Source organism: Priapulus caudatus, unplaced genomic scaffold (assembly GCF_000485595.1).
Source record: "Priapulus caudatus unplaced genomic scaffold, Priapulus_caudatus-5.0.1 Scaffold73, whole genome shotgun sequence".
Classification (NCBI taxonomy): Eukaryota; Metazoa; Priapulida; class Priapulimorpha; order Priapulimorphida; family Priapulidae; genus Priapulus; species Priapulus caudatus.
Genome location: NW_014577134.1, coordinates 129524 through 135918, shown reverse-complemented (window position 1 = coordinate 135918; position 6395 = coordinate 129524). Strand labels below are relative to the sequence as shown.

Sequence of the window (6395 nt, the reverse complement as noted above, 5' to 3'; positions counted from 1 at the left end):
CTCTCTCTCTTTCTCTCCATCTCTTTCTCTCCCCCTCTCCCCCCCCCTCTCTCTCTCTCTCTCTTTCTCTCTCGCGCGCGTGCTCTCTCCATCTCTCTCCCTCTCTCTCTCGCTCTCTCTTCCTCCCCGCCCCTCTCTTTCTCTTTCTTTCTAACACAGACGAGAACGCAACGCGTACACGAATGCACGCACTTGAAAACTGCTCACATGCAACGCGCGCACGCACGCACGCACACACACTCGGGCGCCATGAACGCCACAGAGAATTAAGTGAATGCTCTCGAGCGCATTGTTTGTTCCTGGAACATATGATGACGGTACGTGAACGTCTGTCTCTTACTGCATGCATTTTTTTCTAATTTTATATGAGATTATTAATAAGAGGTGTGAGAGGTGATGCTCCAACGCAAACAGTAGCACGTACGCCAGGACGTGAGCGACAATTATGCTTCAACCAACAAGGCCTGGAAATGGTAACTTCCTACACTGTGATAACATAAAAACAAGCAATTCTTAATATTTACCCAACGACGTAGATGGCTAAGTCAACTTTTTTCTGTCGCCAGGCTATTTCTAATTGCTTTCCGGATCATAAGGATTCCAGATAGAACAAGTGAATCCCATATTTATACATGCCACACCAGTATAATTTACCACACATTATGCGCTGATACATTCTAGCATGACTGCCCACCTTCAGTGCCAAATAAACCCACGTGGATCACTTACATACCAACCCTTTTGACTACATACAGTCTGCTAACTTCTAAATTTTCTTTGTACCACTGATCTTGCTATGTGTACCATTCATTTCATGTGGTATAGTACCAGTGTATCACTTCACGCAGTGACACGTGCTGGTAGTTTCCTTGGGTAAGCCACGGCAACAATTTTGTTCACGCCAAAAGCTACAGCTTCATCTATGTGCCTTCTCATCAATTTTGTTTTACAATCTTTATTCTCCTGACTATTTACAGCCAAGTGGGTGCCTCCCTGCCTCGGTGTGTGTTAAACAGTGTGCAAAAATAACCCATTGCTCCTTCATGCCAGATGCTGACACCACCATGTGATCGATTTTAATTTTAAACTTTTAAAATAGAAGTTTAACGCGTTGCAGTGGTAGTTGCAGGGGGCTGGCTAGTTTGCTGGCTGCATCTAGCACAAGCAAACATGTAGCAGCTGTATGTGAGCGCTTACGTCTACATTGGGACCTGGTACATAAATCATCACCATCACAATCTCAACCACCCTAACTATATCACTGATAAATTATCACGGAAAATTTCACGGAACTTTGTCATGCGAGACACGAGAATTTCGATTGAAAACAAAGTCTGCTCATTTTCAATTATCAAACTCCTTCTACATCATTACATGAACCCTTAACTGTTTTTATTGTGAATGAAACTTGCGTCTATTCAATCTTTAAATAAGCCCACATCGCTGCCCTCTCAAAGCAAATGAAAATTAAGATCTCCACTTTATCTTTCCACATAAAAATGTGTAAATTGTCAAAATTGCTACGTGTCCTAAATAAAGCAACTGTTCATTTGCACAAAAATTCAACCCTCAACGCACGGTTCTTAGATACAAGCTTCGATCTTTCCACGTCACGACTGTTTAACAGCTATTCAATTGCGAATGAACATTTCCACAGTAGTTGCATCTTACAGCAGTATAATACTGCACCAAGAAGCCCAGTTTCAGAATAAATAGCAAGGTAGACAGGCGTTAGCACAAGATGTGTTGCCATGATAACAACCTGTAGACGGTAACTTCCTTGGTTAATTGCGCAACCCATCTATATTATAGCAATTCCTAGCTCTACCATGTAGCGCTTCACTTCGCCACAGCCATATTTCCAGCATAATCCTTTCCTGGCGGAGTAAACCTGCTACATAGGTTGGTTTACATATTTTCAAGAGCTAATAATACTTATTATTATTATTAGCTCTTGCTATTTTCTAGATAATTAGACACTGACGCCAATGACAAACGCCGGTTTAATTAAAAACTGAGACTCCAGGGGGACAAGGATGCCGGCACCAAAAACCTTAGTCCCATCACCCTATTATTATCCCTTACCCTAATCATAAATCTTAACCCTAATCCTAAATATTAACCCTAACTCCGTCTTAGGCTTCCGGAATATAAATCATCAACTTCCTCCCCATCATCATCATCATCATCATCATCATCATCATCATCATCATCATCATCATCATCATCATCATCATCATCATCATCATTATCATTATCATAATCATCATCACTCTACCCCCATATCTCTTATCAATAACACACCTCTAACCACATCAACTTAAACCTAAGCCTATCCCTATCCCTAACCCTAATCATAACCTATAATATACTGAGCCCCAAGAGATCCTAAGGCCGGACTGAACCGCAAATAGCTCTGTGCCGGCAAAACTCTTCTAGTGAAAAAACACGTTTCGCCTTCTCGAACCTAAATCGTGTGACGCACCGTGGTAAGAACTAAGAATACGCAGAACGAACACACTCCCGTTGCGACGCATCTATAATAAGACAGGAGCGATAGCTCGCGCTGATGATGTTGAATTAACAATGTGCAATTCATAACGCGGACAATGTCGAACTATCAACAGATCACGCCGGTGTCGAAATTGACATCTATCGCCGACAAACGGTTTCGCATCAGACTACCGATCATCAGGTATAATTAAGTACGACCCAGGTAGTATCCATTGATGCTGAGCCGATGCGAACATAAACCACAGTGATACACGACTGACACCTAACTTAACGGGCTACCCACAGCGGTACTAACTATTCCTCCAGGAATAATTAACCGATATGCAACCCAGTATATACTAGTCTGGTTATGGCTGCGAAATTCCGATGCACTGTTCTGGTACCGTACACTTCGAATACTCTGACTACGTGCGTATCACTGGCAGACACTGCTACTTCTATATTGTGAAATTACCCACGACGAAAACAATTACCTAATTTAGATATCATTGCCTGGCAACCAGCAAATTTATTTCACTGGTCTGCCCAGCTACTATTTATGGGACGATGCAATCTTGATTGCAATCGCGAAAACGTTATTGCTTGGATACTTTTTAATGCAAAAGTTAGCATTGCAGCATGATTGAAACAGCGAAAAACCTGATGCAGGAATAGTAGAAATTACTGCCAGTAATGTACGTGTGTCACAAACACATGTAATGTGTGCCCTTTCGATCGAAGCTGATACGGTGAACGTTTATTTTAATTTGACCACGTAAAAAATAAATACAATGTACATCCGGGAAGTTATAATCGTAATCGCGAACAGTTATAATAAAAATGAATATATATAATATAGTCTTTGGTGTTAGTGAAAAATGAATATAGGTTGTAAGAAGACATTTAACCGAGAAGGCACCATGTACAACGATGTCAAAACATTTACCATTACCAAGACCATATTACCATAATACCTATTACCATAATAACTCTTGATATTACCGACCAGAAGCGTAGCCAACTCATTTTCCCTGGGGGGGGGCAAAGCCATGTACATGGTGTGTTCTGGGAAAGTGACCGCCTTTGACCATGTATTGCATCTACTTTTTTTCTGAGGGGGCAACTGCCCCTGTGCCCCCCCCCGCCTAGCTACGGCCCTGCCGAAACGTAACAAGCTTATATTAAACTAGACAGAGGGCACTCACGGAGAGTGCATACCTCCGCGAGCATGGATGATAACAATGTATGTGCTCGCTGGTGGCGGCTGCTGATTGATCGTCTTGCTGCTGCCTCGCCGCTCACTGGCTGGCTGCTGCTCTGACTCGCACTCGCTTAGACTCGACGCGCTTATCGATCGCGCCCGCCCGCTCGCTGGACTGAGTCTTCGTGTTTAGTTGATTTTCTAGTAGTGTTTAGCTTGTAGTAGTTAGAATCGCTGATATTGACTGTGTTGGCTACACACACACACGAAACACACCACGAACGCATCACACGAGAGGCCCATCACATTTCCTCCATGACAACTCCGTTACGACGAGGTATTATAGATGTCTGATTACACCACAAGCCACACACACACACGCAGCGCACGCACGCACAGCACGCACGGCACGCACAGCACGCACGCACGGCACGCACGCACGCACACCCACGTACGAACGTCACCGTCATCACGCACGCACGCACATATATATGATATATATATATATATATATATATAAGCATACTACGCATCAGTAATGTCCGAAATAGACTATAACCGTGAACTATTTCTGTCAATATTGTAATGTGTAATGTTTCTTCAATGTTTCTACGTTTATACACAAACTGCGCAATATGTTGGTAATTAATTTCTCCAGGCACAATCTCATAAATAGAAAGTATCTGATGTATGTTCGGTAGGCCTATTCATTCGGCATAAAATATTACCCTACGAGCACACCACACCTTAACATAAATAAGATTTAATTTTCTCATGTTGTAAATTGACATATATGCCAGCTAGGTGTTGATATAAGAGGTGTCATGAGCCTTTATTTATCACTGCAGGCACAATTCTTCAAGGTGCCACATGAAAACGCAGTTATTACACAAACCAGGCATTAATATAAAATATTCAAGAGCTTTTGACAGCTCAATTCTAAAAGCATTTTATACTCTATACGTTTCACATATTCACTGGATAAAATGCATCTTTATACCCATGTGTAACAAGAACTCTATGATCACCACTGCCAACGTCCTTTTCACAAATAAGGTAAAATTCCATATTTGATAACCAATATAACGTGATAATTTTCAACCTGTAACTATAATCGACAACGGAGCAAAATAAACTCCCAAATTACATCCGGTTATGTAATGTAATGTAAATTTAACCTTTGTATATTTGCATCCAGTTTTATCTGCCTGCAGTGTACCTAATTGCATATGCAGAGAACAAAACCTTTTCTGTGTATTTTCTTGTCTATGTATTGTAGGTAGGCAGGTAGGTAGGTAGGTAGCAGGGCCGGAACTCGCTTTCAGGAGGTTAGGGGGGGGGTGATATTTTAAGTGAAGGCGTACCGAAGGCAAGCAGTGCTAGGGTGGCCCCATTTTACTAGTATCATAACATCAGAAGTGGATAATAATAGATTATCGATATTAATAATCTATTAATAATCGATTATTATTCACTCCAGATAACGGTCAAAATAGTCAGTGGCTGAACGGGGGAGGGGTTGCAACCCCCCAACCCCGCTCTAGATCTGCCACTAGGTAGGTAGGTAGGTAGGCAGGCAGGCAGGCAGGCAGGCAGGCAGGCAGGCAGGCAGGCAGGCAGGCAGGCAGGCAGGCAGGCAGGCAGGCAGGCAGGCAGGTAGGTAGGTAGGTAGGTAGGTAGGTAGGTAGGTAGGTAGGTAGGTAGGTAGGTAGGTAGGTAGGTAGGCAAGTAGACTTATTTATTTATTTATTTACATGGCAACCCATAAACATTATATATTTTTAGCTCAACCGGCTGGACAGGCATTTATTTTATGCTGCCTTTCAGCATTTCCATTGCAATTTCCAATCTGAAGCAAAATGTTACCTAGCAGAATAACCCATTTCCGGATACAACGCACAGTCAATGTGATATAACGCTTGATTGTAAAAACAGCTTACCTCTAGTGGCCCGTGTGCATCCCACATGTGGTGAGGGTGTGCCTGTGGGTGGTGGTACAACTCCCCAGACTCCCCATAAAGACTTCTACCATCCATCTAGACCGTTTACTGGCACATTGGGGAATACAGGTAGGCCCCTACCGGTACCTGTATATTGGCTGAAAGCAATGAAAATATAAAACATGTATATAATTAGCTTATAATATAATTTAGATTTAGTTAATTTAGATGTTATGAGTAACATACACAATTTGTTATGATTATTACATAAAATATTTCTTATTTATGTGCAGGCATATGGCATTAAAATTAAATGCAACCTATGATCATAAATGGACTTGTTGTCACGCAGCAGGTACTTGCTGCCAGAGAAAAAGGGAAGCAGCAAATTTATTCATACAGGCAGAATCGCTGGTGCTTTTACAGTAGTTCATTACAAATTTCTTGGCAGCACGTACATGCCAAGAGCGGGCAGCAAACGGACCATTATAGGCAGCAAAACTGATGACAACCTTTGTCGATGCAAAGGATTATCAGAAGAAATGTTCAAATAAAACAAAAATTACAAAATACAAAATTCCATAATCCCAAGTCCTGCTTAGGCAATAAACGAATAGCAATGCTATCAAGTATTACCTTCACTCAGTAAACTTAAAAATTATTTTTGAGGAAAAATACATTGTTAGCTGTAGGTATATCATAATCAACAGTTCCTCTACAATTGTTATAACTTAGAAGTAACCACGAACTAAAAATACAAT

The 6395-nt window shown here is 41.6% G+C and overlaps 1 long non-coding RNA gene across 1 annotated transcript in view; it reads right to left on the bottom strand.

Moving 5' to 3' along the window:
• The window catches only part of LOC106821434, a 99344-nt gene extending 93599 nt beyond the window's left edge, over window positions 1–5745 (bottom strand). The window contains exon 1 of the long non-coding RNA XR_001395732.1: window positions 5635–5745. This is a non-coding gene — a long non-coding RNA (uncharacterized LOC106821434). The remainder of the gene's footprint in view (window positions 1–5634) is intronic.
• Between the last annotated feature and the right edge of the window lie 650 nt (window positions 5746–6395).